The following is a 17,708-nucleotide window of genomic DNA, read 5'->3' on the forward strand; positions in this document are numbered from 1 at the left end:
TCTTCTCTCACCAATTAAGTGCAATGTTTCTCTGTTCTATGGCCTGTCCTCTCAGGACGCTGCTTTCTGCTCCCAGAGATATCTGAAGACAAGGCCATAAGTAACAGATACAGCTAACAGTGGGAATTCAGAACTCTCAGCTGGCAGATAAGGGATTTTTGAGTGCAAACACCAACACCAATAACAATAACAACATAATTTTTTTTAAATATTTTTGATCTGCAGTTGGTTGAATACGTGATGCGGAAGCCACGTTTATAGAGGGCCAACTATATATGTATTAAGATATATAACTATGTTTATATGTGCTTGTGTGATTATTTTCTTGCTTGGTGTTCTGTCCACACAGATCTGTAGCACATGTCTGAGTGTATATATCTATGCAGATATCTGTACATTTGTGTGTATAAAACTATATAGATTTTTATATATGTCCGTATATACATATAAAAACACCCAGCTGCATAAAAATCTCCAGCTTGGAATCCCACTTCATCAGCTCATACTGCTACAAATCACACCCACTCATTTCTTGAAGATTTTTCACTCCTGGCACACTACCACTCCCTCCAACACTACTCCCACCCTAATTCCTGGAAATTTCAAAATACACACAGATGATCCTCCCAACACTCTGGTCTCTCAGTTCCTTGAACTTCACCCCTCCAACATTTGCAACCTTGACCCCACCCTCAGCCATTCACTCCCACAGCCCAATTTTTATGTGTTATCCGTTGCTGCACAACAAACCACTCTAAAACTTAGTGGCTTAAAACAAATATGATTTATTATTTTTCACAATTCTGTAGATTGGCTGGGTGGTTCTTCTGCTAGTCTCACCTGGGTTCACTCATGCTCCCGATGGTGGGTTGGCTGGGCCTCTCTCTCCATGTGATCGTCCATCCTCAAAGAGTTAAAAAAAAAAAAGTGATGGTAGCATACCAAAAAGGCAAAATAGAAGCTGCTAGGCCTCTTGAGTCTGAGGCTCAGAGATCATACAACATCACTTCTTCTTCATTCTTAAGGTCAAAACAAGTTACAGAGTCAGCCCAGGTTCAAGGGATGGGAAAATATGTGTATACTTTGTTTTGGGGGGGTTGTTTGTTTGTTTGTTTGTTTGTTTTACACCTACAGCACCTGGTCTCCCATCCAAGTACTAACCAGGCCCAACCCTGCTTAGCTTCCGAGATCAGATGGGGTCGGGCTTGTTCAGGGTGGCATGGCCGTAGACGGGACAGGAAAATAGACTCCACTTTGCCAGGAAGAGCTGCAAAGAATTTGTAGCCATTTTTAATCAATTACATCTAGGCCTTGCTATGACCAATCTCAATTTCATAATCACCCTCTCTGATCACCACCTCCTATCTTTTCAGCTCAATCTTTCTTCTACTGTAAATCCAGGAATCCTTCAACCCTGCTGAGACCTCCATTTCATTGATCCTACCACCTTTTCACTGTCTACCTACCTGATATCTTCTCTTCTCTCTTTACCCAGCTTAAATTATTTTAGTCACACAGAATCTTTTGTGGCACTTATGTAAGCAACAATCCTGGCTAAATCCAACTCTCCACCTCCTCTGTGCCTGCACCTGTACACCTGAATGGAGCTGGGAAAAAACACAATGATTCTGCTGGTTTCATTTTAAATTCATAACTACTAACCTCAGATGAGAAGTTAAACTTGTCCCAGAACCGTATTATAGTCTTTGAGTTCATTTCTTCTGACACTTTCCTTGAAAAATATTTTGGTATTTTCTCTTCCTTCAAACCTTTAACAGCCACCCCTATGCTTAGCTGATGGTTTTGCTTCCTGCTTCTCTGAGGACATCGCAGCTATACATGTTATTTTCTCACCTGTTTCTAGGGAAGAACAGTCTAGGCTCCTAGCTGAGATCAGTCTCTCCACCTGTGCATGCAGCCCCATTCTTTCCATCCACATTAGTCCTGCCTACATTCTAAGACCCACAGTGGATGCCTGAAACCATGGATAGTATCAAACCCTAATCACCTTCTTCTACACTGACATAAATGTGGCAGCAGTTTTTTCATCAGCAGATGCAGCCTCTCCACTGACTTCCATATTTTTCAGTCCAAACGTATTCCTGCATCTGTATAACCATTCCTTGCTTGCAGTTAATGGTTTGGTTTCACTCATTTCAGGGGATTCCCTTGCTGAAGTCTTCGTATAGGCTCATGCTTTCTAGTGCATCACATTGCCACCAATCAAAACACATTTTCTGTTCATGTCTTACACCCCAAAATTGAATGCCTTTTCCATCTTAACTAAGCACTTACCATGTACCGTGGCCATAACTTCTGCAATTTGAGGTGCGACAGCAAAATTAGCACAAATTTCTTTTTCCTTCTTTACAATTTCACAGATAGAAGATTCTTTCTTAACATAGTTTTTAGAAATCTCAGAATGCAATTTTTTTCTTTGCTTATTAATTTGAGAACTTTCACCTTTTCACTTAAAGGAAGCACTTTATGGCTTCTCTTTGAAATATCTGAATTGCTAACATCACAATTCTTGCATTTTGGGGCCATCATTAAGTAAGATAAGGGCTACTTAAACACAATGCTGTGATACCACAACAGTCGATCCGATAACCTAGATGGCTACTAATTGACTAAGTGGTGGGGAGCAGATACAGAATACACTATACAGTAGACAAAGGGATGAGTCACATCTAGAGCGTGATGGAGTGGGACTGCACAAGATTTCATCACACTACTCAGAGTAGTGAACAAATGAAAACCTATAAATTGTTTATTTCTGGAATTTTCCGTTTAATATTTTCAGACCATGGTTGACACGGGAAAAATCATGGTTAAGGGAGGACTACTGTACTCAAGGACATGCTTTTAGTAACTCTTCTTTCTCTCTTCTCCATCATTGATCTTACCCTCTCTACTGGATCCAGCAATTCTAGTTCCGTCCAATCATCATACACACATGCCAGGATTTCTCTCAATTAAAAAAAAAAATCTCTCGACCTCACTTCCTCTCCAGCTCTGTTCCATTCCTTTGCTCCTTTAATACTCGGGAGTTATCTATATTCATTGTTTTCAATTTCCTCCATTTCTTCTTGAACCCATTCCAATCAGTCTTTCTGTCCCACCGCTCTACTCTAAACTGGTTTTCTCAAGTTCACCTGTGACCTCCACATTTTCGAATATAATAGTCAATTATCTTGCCTCATGTTATTCGACTCATCGGCAACATTGGTTTCAGTAGATCAGTCCTGGAAACCCTTTCTTTATTTGGCTTCCAGAACACCACACTCCACTCTCTCTCTTTTCTTATTTTATTGACCATCCTTTCTCAACTCCTTTGCTGGCTCCTTCTTCTGACTTCTTAACTTTGTAGCACCCCAGGGCTCGATGTTTGATTCTTTCTTTATTTATACTCACCCCCTTAATGATTGTACCGAGTTTGGTGCCTTTAAATACCATTTATTCTCCAACAGTTTACAAAAATGTTTATCCCCAGGTCAAACTTCTTTCCTGAACTACAGATTTGCACAGTCAAAAACATATGTGTATCTCCATTTGGATGTCTGATTGGCATCTCAAACTTAACGTGTTAAAACCCAATTCCCCATCTTCCAGCACAAATCAGCTCCTACTATGGTATTTGCCATCTTTTAATGGCAATGCCACACCTATAGTTGCTCAGACAAAATGTCCTAGAGTCATCTTGACTCCTCTCTTTCTCTCACAACCTTGATCCAATCCACCAGCAGATTCTGTTGGCTCTATTTTCAGAATATATCTGGAATCCTATCACCTCTCACCATCTCCCTTCCTATCAGGGCCCAACCCACCATCATGTTATGCCTGGACCACCACAGTAGTCTCCTAATTAGTTTATGAGATTTATCCTTGATCTGCTCTTCAGATTATGGATAATCTGAAGTTGCAGCCAAAGTGATCCTGTTAAAACATAAATTAAATCATATCACTCCTCTGCACAAAATCCTGCCACAGTTCTCCATCTTAGAGTAAAATCCAAAGTCCTTATACTATTTACAAAGACCTACACAATCTAGTCCATCACCATTCATCTACTACTCTCCCTTTCGTTCAGCCCGTTCCAGACATACTGGCCTCCTCACTAATGCTTGAACGTGCCAGGTACTCTCACACCCTAGGGCACTTGACCTTGCTGTTTCCTCACCCTTGGAAGCCATTATGCCATCAGCTGCATGGCCTACTCTCTCCTTAAGATCTTTACTCAAAGTATCTATTTAGTTGCACCTTCCCTGGCCACCTTATCTAAAATGTTAACTCCCGAGCCAGCATTTTATATCTCTCTTCCATACATATATGTTCTCTTAAATACTTATCACTATCTAACCAACTGTATATAGTTTTATTTAAATCTTGTTTGTCATTCCCACCCACTAGAATGTCAAATCCATAAGGCCAAGAATTATTTGTCTGTTTTGTTCAATGTTTCATCTACAGTATCTAAAAGGCTCCAGTCACCACGTAATGTAATATGTGCTCAATAAATTTTATTGAATACACTGAATGAATTAATAGATCTGTGTGTATCTATCTATACATCTGTTTCTGCTCCCATTCATGTATATGTCAGTGTACGCCCAGTTAGTAAGTGTGACAAGGTCAAATTTGAATAATAGATGGTATTTATTGAGTGTTTATGATGTACTACGCCAAGCACTTTGCATGCAACATCTCATTTAATCCTACTTATTAGGCAGATGTAGTTTACTGTTTAATTTGTGGAATCAGGCTGCCTGCATGAGTTCCAGCTCTTCCACTTACTAGCTGTGTGACTCTGAATAAGTCACTTACCCTCTCAGAGACTCATTTTTCTCATCTGTAAAGTGAGGGTAACAATAGTACCTACTTCATGAGGTTGTTGTGAGGATTAGATAAGAAAATACATAGAAAGCATTTAGAACAGTGCCTGGCACATAGTAAACATTTGCTAATATTCTCAATTTAAAGATTGATCTTAATAACAACAATAGAAGCATAATAACTTCTTTTTACCAAGTGTTTACTATGTGTTAAGTAAGCCTTTTCATACATTATGATATCGATATACATATACATATAAAATATATACACATATACATATGTATGTATATACATGACTTTTAAATTAACAAAATAAAGAGGTTAAGAAACTTGGAAAAAATGGCAATAATTTGAGGGGATAGATATGTTAAATAGCTTAATTATAGTGAATATTTCACAATATAAATGTATATCAAGTTGTACACCTTAAATATATACAACTTTAAATTATCAACTATACTTCAGTAAATCTGGGTGGAAAAAAATAAAGAAAACTGTCCAAGGTTACAAAGCTCTAAATAGGAGGTGCAGGCCTGAATGTGAGGCCTGGGCTGGTACCCTCAACAACCTTGCACTAATGTGGATGTGTGTTATGTCAGTACATTTTTGTGCATGTCTTTGTGTGTGATATGTGAGTGCATGTAGATATGTGAGTGACATGTGAGTGCATGTAGCTCTCTGTGTCTGTAATTTTGTGTCTGTATATCCCTATGAAAGTATCTGTTTTTATAGATCATTCTCATTTCCTCACTTGCTCTTCTCCAGTACAGCCAGCAGAGGGGGCTCAGGAATTTCTTTTTTCTTCTTGAAGAAGACAAGAGTATATATTAAAAATATAGCTTCCTTTGAAAAATGCCAGTTTTTGACAGGGATAGCTATAGTCTATGACTGGATTTTAATACTTGAAAGACAAAAATCAGGCAGCCACCTAGACCTCGAATCTTTCCACTCACAAAGATATTTCTGTATGAGAGCAGGTATCCGGCTCCCAAAGAATGCTAAACCACTGTTTTCCAGCATCACTTCATCTATCCTGTTACACTATGCATGGCCCACTCCCTGCCTTCTGGCTATCCAAAGCCCCCCTCCACAGCTCCTTTGCAACCAACCAAGTAACCTGATTCCCTTTCCTTCTTCCCCACTCTCCTGCCTTCTTTTGGGTGGCTGTTCAGATGTAATTAAACTGACACTGACAATACCCATAAGGCCAGGTTTTGTCTCATTTAAATCTCTTAACAAGCCTAGGAGGCAAACATTATTATCTTACCCTCCTCATTTAGCAAAAGAGAAATCAAAGCTCGGAGAGGAGGGTACTTTGCCTAAGGTTGTACTGTTAATAAAGGGCAGAGACAGAAATCAAACCCAGATTCCTCTGAATCCAGAGCCTACTCTCCCTTCCACTATGCCATGGACTATGGCAATTGATGGGGCTACAATTGGAACCAGTGGTGATAGACTCCTTATCATGACTAACCCCTACACCCTAAATTCTCAAACCTGAATGTGTATCAAAATCACCTTAAGGTATTATTTAAGAAAAAAACACACACACACACAAAATTCACAGGGAGTCTGAGTCTACAGTTAGGTTCAGGATTTGCCTTTGTAATAAAGACCTCATGTGACTTCTGATGCAGGTAGTCCCTGGCCACACTGGGAGAAAATCAGGCTTCTTAAAGGCCCACTCAGCCTCCCCTTAAGCACCACAAGTTCTTGATCAGACAGCTTCAGAACAGTTCCAAATAATCATGGTGACCATTGATGGAGCAACTGCCACATTTCAGGCACATTACATTTAGGTCTATGATCTATTTTGAGTTCATTTTTTGTGAGATATAAAGTCTGTGTTTTGGTTTCTTTTTTTTAATTTATTTTTTTCAAAGTTTATTGGGGTAACATTGGTTAATACAATTATATAATTTTCAGGTGTACATTATAATTTGACATCTATATATTCTATAGTGTGATTACCACCCAGAGTCCAGTTTCCTTCAGCTACCATGTATTTGATCCCCTTTACCCACTTCACACTCCCTCAACCTCCCTATATTTGACCCCTTTTACCCTGTCTACCTCTTCCCTCCTCTCCCACTCCCTACTCTCTAATAACCACTAGTCCATTATCCATGTCTATGAGTCTCTGTTTGTCCAGTTCATTTGTTGCTTTTAGGTTTATATCCCACATATAAGTGATATCATGTGATTTTCAACTTTTTCAGTCCGGCTTATTTCACTTAGCATGATCATCTTAAGGTCCATCCATGTTGTCGCAAATGGGAGTATTTCATCTCTTCTTATTGCTGAATAATATTCCATTGTATATACATACTACAGCTTCTTTAGCCAATCAACTATCATAGGATACTTCGGTTGCTTCCATGTCCTGGCCATTGTGAATAGTGCTGCTATGAACATCGGTGTGCTAATATCTTTTCGGATATGGGTTTTCAAGTCTTTGGGGTACCCAGCAGAGGGATTGCTGGATCAATTCTTAGTTTTTTGAAGACCTTCCATACTGCTTTCCTTCGTGGCTGTTGGTTTCTTTTAATGGATGTCGTTCCAACATCATTTGTTGAAAAACACTCCTCTCTCCATTGAATTGCCTTTTCTCCTTGGTCAAAGAATAGCTGATTATATTTGTTTGGGTCTATTTCTGATTTCTTTAGTCTGTTCCACTGATCTATTTGTCTGTTCTTTCATCAATGCTACATTGGCTTGATAACTGTAGCTTTATAGTAAGTCTTCAAGTTGTAGTAAATGCCCGAGTCCTCCAACTTAGTTATTCTTCAGTATTTTGTTGGCTATTTTAGGCCTTTTGCCTTTTCATACAAACTTTAGAATTGGTTTGTCAGTATCTACAAATAATTTGCTGGGATTTTGATAGGGATTGCATTCAATCTACAGGTCAAGTTGAGAAGAACTGACATCTTAACAATGAGTTTTTCAACCCATGAACACAAAATAGCCCTCTACTTATTTAGATCATATTTTATTTCTTTCATCAGAGTTTAGCAATTTTCTGCATATAGATCCTGCAAGTATTTTGTTAGATTTATATATATAAGTATTTGAATTTTGGTGATGTTGTAAATGGTATTGATTTTTAATTTTGAATTCCAATTGTTCACTGCTGGTATATATGAAAGCAGTGACTTTTGTATATTAATCTTGCATCCTGTGACTAATCACTCATTAGTTCCAAGAGTCGTTGTTGTTTTTGTCAATCCTTTGGAATATTATATATGGATGATCATCTCATCAGTAAATGAGACCCAGGAACTTTATATACATTTTACCATTTAATCCCCAGGACAACTCTGTAAGTCAGGTTTTATTAGCATCCCCATTTTACAGAGAATAAAACTGAGGCTTAGTTACATTAATTTAATTTTCTAAGGTCACAAAGCTTGGAAGTGGAATAATTGAGAAGTAACCCAGGTCTGCCTATGTCCACAACCTGCGATACCTGCACTCCACCAGTGAGGTGAGCTGCATTAAGTAATTTGCTGGAGCAAAAGGTAGCAGAAAGCCTCATGTGGGTAGAGGAGTCAATCTCTGCCCCTGATCGACTGTGTGTAATTGGTCAATTCACCAAATCCCAAAGAGCTAAGTTATTCGCATCACAGATTTGTGGAACATTGATCTAGGCTTTTTAAAATTTAAACATTTTGTTTTATAACAAGATCTGAATAGACACATCTCCAATGAATGTATAGAAGTGGATAATAAGCACTTGAATAGATGCTTAACATAATAAGCCATTAGAAAAATAGAAATAAAAATCACAAAGAGATGTCACTTCACATACACTAGGATGGCTATAATAAATAGGTGGACAACACAAACTTTGATTAAAAAATGGAGAGAGAAATTGGAATCTTCATACATTACTGGTGAAACTGCTAATGATGCCACCACTTTGGAAAACACTGGCAGTTCCTTAAAAATTTCAGCATAGAGTTATCATGTAACCTAACAATTTCACTGCTAAGAATATACTCAAGAAAATTAAAAACATGTTCACAAAAAGCTTGTACAAAAATGTTCATATCAGTATTATTTATAATAGCCCCAAACTTGAAACAATCCAAATGTCTATCAAATGATAAATGAATTTTAAAAATGTGGTCTATATATACAATAGAATATTACTTTACAATAAAAAGAATGAAGTACTCATACATGCCTCAACATGCATCAACCTTGGAAACATATTACGTGAAAGAAGTCATTCACATAATACCATATACTGTATGATTCCATTGATATGAAATAACCTAAATTAAAAAATCCATAAAGACAGAAAGTAGATTGGTGGTTGCTTCATGCTTGGGAGGGTGAGAGAAGTAAGGAATGATTGCTAACAGGTAGAAATTTCCTTTTTTGGATGATAGAACTCTTCTGTAATAAGATAGTGCTGATGGTGAACAGCATTGTGAACATACTAAAAACCACTGACTTGTACACTTTAAATTGCTGAAATTTTTTTGTATTTTAATTATATAACAAACAATAATAAGATCTTCAAAAAATTAAAACAACTACCATATGATATAGCAATTTCACTTCTGGGTATATAGCCAAAAGAATTGAAAGTAGGGTCTCAAAGAGATATTTGCACACCCATATTCATAGTAGCACTATTCAGAATAGCCAAGAAGTGTAAGCACCCCATACGTCCACTGACAGGTGAATAGATAAACAAAATATAGTATATACATACAATGGAATATTATTCAGCCTTAAAAAAGAATGAAACTCTGTCATATGCTACAACATGGACGGACTTTAAAGATATTAAGTTAAGTGAAATAAGCCAGTCACAAAAGGAAAAATACTGTATAATACCACTTATATGAGGTATATACAATAGTCAAATTCATAGATATAGAAAGAGTGTTAGTTACCAGGAGCTAATGAGAGGGGGCATAGGAGGATTATTGTTTAATGGCTATTGAATTTCAGTCCTGCAAGATGAAAAAGTTCTGGAGATCTGTTTCACAAAAAATGTAAATATAGTTAACACTGCTGAAATGGACACAAAATGGTTAAGATGAAAAATTTTATGATGTATTTTTTACCACAATAAAAATATAATCTAAAAAATGAGCCTATAAATGCTGGGGAGATATTCAATTCAAGTGGTACAAACAATTACCAACCCTTCATGTTTTCACTTCATTTTCCAGAGGAAAATCAAGGCTCTCATGTATTAGAATTATCATCCCAGTTGAGGTTTTTATTTCAAACTTGGGGAACTGCCCACATTTATCCCTGGTGTGGCATTCATAGTAAGGACAAATTTTTCTACTGAAAATCTTGCATGAAACAATATTCTTTGACTATTTTAGCACAATTCCATTAGATGTAGAAATGTAAAGGGAAATGAATACTCTTAAAATTTATTCTACAAAATAGAAACAATTTAAACCTAAAAAGCACAAAAAGAAGAAAGGTTATCCAAAGAAACAATGCTTGGCTATAAAAATATGAGACAAAATAGACTTTAAGACACAAATTGTTATGAGAGACACAGGAGATTATATAATAATAAAAGTATCAATCCGCCAAGATGATATAACAACTATGCACTGAACAAGAGGGCTTAAATACTTGAAGCAAAAAAAAAAAAACTGACAGAATTCAAGGGGAAAATGAATATTTCGACAATATTTGGAGATTTTGATACCCGACTCTCAATAATGGGTAGAATAGCCAGAGGGAAGATCAGCAAGGAAATAGAAAACTTGAACACTGTAAACCAACGAGACCTAACAGGCCTACATAGAACACTCCACACATCAGTAAAGCACACGTTCTTCTGAAGTGCACATAGAACATTTTCCAGAATAATCCATATATTAAGTCACAAAACTAGTCTCAATAATTAAAAAATAAAATAAAATCATACCAAGAGTATTCTCTGATCACAATGGAATAAAATTAAAAATCAATAACAGATGGAAATTTGGATATTCGCAATATGTGTAAATTAAACAACACATTTCTAAATAATCAATTGGCCAAAGAAGAAATTCAAGAAAAACTACAAAATACATTGAGATGAATAAAAGTGAAAAAACAGCATACTAAAACTTACGGACCGCAATAACAGCAGAAAGATTTACCTGTAATGATACTTCTGATGAAAAAAAAAAAAAGAAAAGAGCTTCAAATCACTAACCTACCCTACCACCTTAAGAAACCTAGAAAAACAAGAGCACACTAAACGCAAAGCAAAAGAAGAAAGAAAATAAGAGTGAAGATAAATAAAATACAAAATAGAAAAACAATGGAGAAAATTTTTTTAAAAAGTTGTTTCTTTGAAAAGATTAACAAATTTGACAAACTTTTAGCTAGACTGATCAAGAAAAAAATGAAAAAGACTCAAATTATAAAAATTAGAAATGAAAGTGAGGATGTTGCTACTGATTTTACAGAGATAAAAATGATTATAAGAAAATGCTATGAACAACGTATGCCAACAATTAGCTAACCTAGATGAAATGGACAAATTCTTAGAAACATGCAGACTATCAAAACTGACACAAGAAGAAAAAGAAAATCTGATTATACTCTAAAACAAGCAAAGAGATTGAGCCAATAATCAAAAACTTTCAATAAAGAAAAGCCTAGACCAAGTGAATTCACTGGTAAAGTCTATTAAACATTTAAAGAACAATTAACACTAATCTTTCTTAAAATCTTTCAAGAAATGAAAGAGGTGGGGACAATGAGTAATATAAAAACAGTATTACCCTAATACCAGTGCCAAAGAGATCACAAGAAAACTACAGACCAATATTCTCAACAAAATACTAGAAAACCAAATCCAGCAGCATATGAAATGGATACACCAAATGGAGTGTGTCCCAGGGATGCAAGGTTGGGTCAATATATGAAAATCCGTCAATGCAATACATCATATTAATAAAGGGAAAAACACATGATAATCTTAATAGATACAGAAAAAAATACATTTGATAAAATATAAAACACTTTCAAGATAAAAATATCTCCATGAATTAGGAATAGAAGAGCATTTCCTCAAACTTATAAAGGGCATCTATGAAAACCCCACAGCTAATATCATACTTAAGGGTGAAAGATCAAATGCTTTCCCCCTAAGATCATGAACAAGACAAGGATATCTGCCAGGACAGTTAGACAAGAAAAGGAAAGAAAAGCATCCAGATTTTAAAAAGAAGAAGTAAAATTATCTCTACTCTCTACTCACAGAGACCATGGAATCTATGTATAGAAAATTCTCAAGAAATTACACACACACACACAAACACACACACACACACACACACACACACACACACACAAAACTCTGTTAAAGCTAATAAACGAGTTCAGGAAAGTTGCAAGATAAAGAATCAACATACAAAAATTAGTCATACTTCTATACGCTAGCAATAAACAATCCAAAAATGAAATTAAGAAAACAATTCCATGTATGATAGCACCAAAAAGAATAAAACATTTAGGAATAAATTTAACAAAAGAAGTGAAAAACTTCCACACTGAAAACTACAAAAACTTGTTGAAAGAATCTAAAGAAGACCTAAATAGGTGGAAATGCATCCTAGGTCCAGGGATTGGAAGACTTATTATTGTTAAGGTGGCAATAGTCCCTAAAATAATCTAGAGTCAATAAAATCCCTGTCAAAATCCCAGGTGCCTCTTTTGAAGAAATGAATAAGCTGTTCACGGCATTCTTTTGGAAGTTCAGGGATCTTAAATAGCCAAAATGATGTTAAAAAAAAAACATAGTTGGAGGACTCTCACTTTCAATATCAAAATTTATTACAAAGCTATAGTAATGAAGACTGTATGGTACTGTCATAAGGATAAACAGAGATCAATGGAATAGAATAGGGAGTCTGGAAATCAAGCCATATATCTATGCTCAATTGATTCTTGACAAGGGTGCCAAGTCCATTCAATGGGGAAAGAATAGCCATTTCAACAAAAAGTGCTGAGACAACTAGATATCCACGTGCGAAAAAAAAAATGAATTTGGGCCCCTAATTCACACCATATACAAAAATTAACCCAAATGGATTAAAGATCTAAATTTAAGAACTAAATCTATAAAGCTGTTAGAATGAAACATAGGTGCAAATCTTCATTACTTTGGATTAGACGATGGTTTTGTAATATAGTATCTAAAGTAAAAGCAACAAAAGAAAAATTTCATAAAGTGGACTTCATCAAAATTAAAAACTTTGTAGGTCAAAAGACAGTATGAACAAAGTGAAAAGACAACCTACAGAATGGGATAAAATATTTGGGCCTTTTGAGCCACGCTTCTCTTGCTCAGCCCGCTTCCACATCTAAAAGTGTACTTTCCCTTCTAATAACGCTTTTCTTTTCTGCTGTATTTCGGTGTCTTGCTCAAATCTTTGTTTGAGACATTAAGAACCTGGACAATGCGCTGGGAGAGGATCCCCAATCTCCGGTAATATCTTCTTTGGTGAGCCAGCCAGGAGATTCAGAAACATGGTAGACTGAGAGATGTCCTCAGATCTCTCCTCTTGAAACAACAATAAGCTGAACATCCAAAACTCAACAACAACAAAAAAACACACAAACTGCAAACCAGCACGTCTGAGCATAAGAGCTACCACAGGACAGAACCTCGGGTGTCCGGCGGTGGACTGGGAGAAATAAAGAAGATGCCTCTCACAGCTGCTGGAGCTCCCTGTAAGAGGAGGAGGAGGGGAGAAGGTGCAATGACTTCCATGAGCAGCCCTGCCTGGAAAAGCTGTGAGCTCCCCGCGGCCAAAGGAAGGGTCCAGTCATCAGGGCAGAAGGCAGAGAAGTGGGAGGACAGAAAAACAACAGTTGATTTTTACCAATCATGGTTGCAAAACATAGGTGGAGCTGCAGCCCCCAACTCCCAACCCAGAGGCCGCTCCCCCCATTACCTCCAGGAGTGAACACAGCGGATTCCCAAAGGAATCTGAGCAAACACTGCCAAGACTGTTGCTAACACTGGCAAGGACTGAAACTGAGAGTAGCTAGCATGATTAAATATCTATCAGAAAATAAAAAGGCATTTTTAAGGCTTTATATAAAGCAAAGATCCAAGAGGCTAAGATGCCACCTACTGGAAACCAAAAGAAAAGCACCTTCCTTGCAACAGGCTAAAGAGAGACCTTTATATAATAAATCTTCTTTCTGGAACAAAAGCAAAATACAACTCCATTAATGCCCAGGAAGAGAAATAGTCCATTAAACACCATGAACAACCAAGTTGACAAGGCATCTGAGAAAGAAAGAGAAAACTCTCCAGAAAAGAAGCTTACAAACATAGAAATATGCAACTTAAATGACAGAGAATTCAGGATGGTATTTCTGAAAAAACTCTGAATTTCGAAACGAATCATATCAACAATTTCAGGAACTGAAAAAAACAACTAGATGAGCAGAGCAAGGAGATTGAAACCCTCAAAAAGAACAAAATAGATCTTCTGGAGATAAAAAAAAAAAAACACTGCAGGAGTTGAACAATAAAAAAGGAAGCTTGGGAAATACGGTTGACCAAATGGAGGAAAGGATCAGTAATATCGAAGACAGAAATCTAGAAGTAAATCAGAAGGAAGAAGAAAGAAATCAAAGAATGAAAAGCAATGAAAGAGAAATACAAGAACTAGCTGATACCATCAGGAGAGGAAATATAAGAATAATGGGCATTATCGAAGGCTAGGAAAATGAGCAGGAACTAGAAAGCATTTTCAGACAAATAGTGGATGAGAATTTCCCAAATCTAAGGAATGAGCTGGAGTTTGGAATTCAAGAAGTCAACAGAACACCCAATTATCTCAACCAAAAAAGACCTTTACCAAGACACATTGTATTAAAATTATCAAAAATCAATGACAAAGACAGAATTCTCAGGGTAGCCAGGGAGAAAAAGACAGTAACTTATTAAAAAAAAAAAAATCATTCGATTATCATCAGACTTGTCAGCACAAACCTTACAAACCAGAAAGAAGTGGAATCAGATATTCAAACTATTAAGTGAAAGGAACTATCAGCCTAGAATAATGTATCCAGCTAAGCTCTCCATTAGATATGAAGGAGAAATTGAGACCTTTCCAGACATACAAAAACAGAAAATTCTCCACTACAAGGCCTGCACTATAGGAAATACTGAAAGGTGTCAGCTCACTTATAACAAAATGACAAAAAAAAAGTACGTACTTAGGAGTAAGGTGATTATTACGCAAATAGAAGCAGAGTAGTACAACCCTTACTAAGAACAGGACATTATAAGCTTAAACAGTAAGAAGAGAATAGCTATAGACAAATAATAATGAACATTCAGCATACATAGGGATAAAATGAGACATCAATGACCGAAAAGTGAAGGAGTCAAAGATCCAAATTTGCAAAGGAGAATGAAGATAAGGCACACACAGAAGAAAATGGTTGACTGTATATATATATAACTAGCTTTTACATATTCCTAATGTTAACCACACACAGAAGATTCAAAACTGAAGTATATAACATAAAACAAGAAGAACCAGAGGGAAAACCCACAAAAGCCAACCAAAATAAAGAAAACAGAAACACAAGGACAAGGAAGCAATAGAAACACCGAGCTACCAGAAAGCAAAAGAGAAAATGGCTATAAGACGACCTCATATTTCAATAATCACCCTAAACGTAAATAAATTACCAATAAAAAGGCACAGAGATGCAGTTGTATCAAAAAACAAAACCCAACCATATGATGCCTCCAGGAGACATATCTCAGTTCTAAAGACAAATATAGACTCAAAGTGAAAGGGTGGAAAATGATATTTCAAGCAAATGGCATTCAGAGAAAAGCGGGAGTATTGGAACTAATATCGGATGAAATAGACTTCAAAATATAAAAGGTAAAGAAAGATACTGAGGGACACTTCATAATGATAAAGGGAATCATGCACCAAGAGTACATAACACATTAATATCTATGCTCCCAATCAGGGAACCCCGAAATATGTAAAGCAATTACTAACAGAACTAAAGGGAGAAACAGACCAAAACGCTCTCATAGTAGGGGACCTAAACACCCCCCTGCCGGATATGGACAGGTCATCCATACAGAAAATCAATAAGGAAATAACATCCTTAAATGATACATTAGACCAGCTGGACATAATTGACATTTACAGAGCCTTCCATTCCAAAACAGCTGCTTACATATTCTTCTCCAGTGCACATGGAACATTCTCAAGAATTGACCACATACCGGGACACAGAGATAGCCTCAACAATTATAAGAGGGTTGAAATCATACCAAACATATTCTCTGATCATAATGCTTTGAAACTAGACATCAACTGCAAAAAGAAAGCAGGAAGAACCACAAATACATGGAGATTAAACAACATGCTACTGAAGAATAACTGGGTCAGGGGAGAAATAAAAAGAGAGATCAAGATATACATAGAAACGAATGATAATGATAGTACAACATATCAAAACTTTTGGGACATGGCAAAAGTGGTCGTAAGAGGAAAGTTCATATCATTACAGGCCTATATGCAAAAACAAGAATGAGCCCAAGTACACAACCTAATGCTTCATCTTAAAAAAAAAACTAAAAAGAGAAGAACAAATGAAGCCTAAAGTCAGCAAAAGGGAAGAAATCATCAAAATTAGAGCAGAAATAAATGAAATTGAAAACAAAAAATATAGAAAAAATAAATGCAACAAAGAGCTGGTTCTTTGAGAAGATTAATAAAATTGACAAATCCCTGGCTAGACTCCCTAAAGTAAAAAAAGAAAGGACACAAATAAACAAAATCAGGGATGAAAGAGGGGAAGTTATGACTGACATCGCAGACATACAAACATTCATACAAGAATACTATGAAAAAGTATATAAAACCAAATTTAACAACCTAGAAGAAATAGACCAGTACTTAGAAAAATACAACCTTCCTAGACTGAATCAAGAAGAACTGGAAAACTAAATTGACCAATCAGCAGTAGGGAAATTGAAATAATCACCAAAAACCTACCAAAAAGTAAAAGTCCAAGACCAGATGGCTTCACCAGTGACTTCTACCAAACATGCAAAGAAGATTTAATACCTATTCTCCTCAAACTCTTCCAAAAAATGAAAGAGGAGGCAATACTTCCCAGCTCATTTTATGAGGCCAATATCACCCTCATACCAAAATCTGGTAAAGATAACACAAAAAAAGAAAACTACAGACCAATATCTCTCATGAACACAGATGCAAAAATCCTAAATAAGATACGAGCGAACTAAATACAGCAACATAAGCAACATATTGAAAAGATTATACGCCATGATCAAGTGGGATTCATCCCAGAGGCACAGGGATGGTTCAACATATGCAAATCAATTAATGTGATACAGCACATAAACAAATTAAAAAGTAAGAATCATGTGATCATATCAATAGATGCAGAAAAAGCCTTCGACAGGATACAGCACCCATTTATGATCAAAACACTTAACAAAATTGGTATAGAAGGAAAATACCTTAATATAAGAAAGGCCATATATGATAAGCCCTCAGCCAACATTATACTGAATGGTGAAAAACTAAAAACTTTCTCTCTAAGATCAGCAATAACGCAAAGCTGTCCACGATCGCCACTGTTATTCAGTATAATATTGGAGGTCCTAACGAGTGCAATTGTTACAGAAATGTTGTGAATACAGACCCACGAGAAACTAAGCACCACTCAGAGAATTGGAGAACTCAGATTTATTAAGCCGGGGGTCCCAGAAGAGCTAGCGATCTGAAGATCTGGGCTCCGAGCTCAGGGGAAATTTTGCTTTTATATCTGCGCTGTTACAGTTGGCATGGATTGATAGGTTGATTTGTCCTGAG

At 36.4% G+C, this 17,708-nt stretch overlaps 1 pseudogene; it reads right to left on the reverse strand.

Annotated features, from left to right (window-relative positions):
• Positions 1 to 1,125: 1,125 nt before the first annotated feature.
• Positions 1,126 to 1,231, reverse strand: LOC120613442 (uncharacterized; annotated as a pseudogene).
• Between the last annotated feature and the right edge of the window lie 16,477 nt (positions 1,232 to 17,708).

The sequence above is a fragment of the Pteropus medius genome, unplaced genomic scaffold, assembly GCF_902729225.1.
Source record: "Pteropus medius unplaced genomic scaffold, Ma_sr-lr_union100, whole genome shotgun sequence".
Lineage (NCBI taxonomy): Eukaryota > Metazoa > Chordata > Mammalia > Chiroptera > Pteropodidae > Pteropus > Pteropus medius.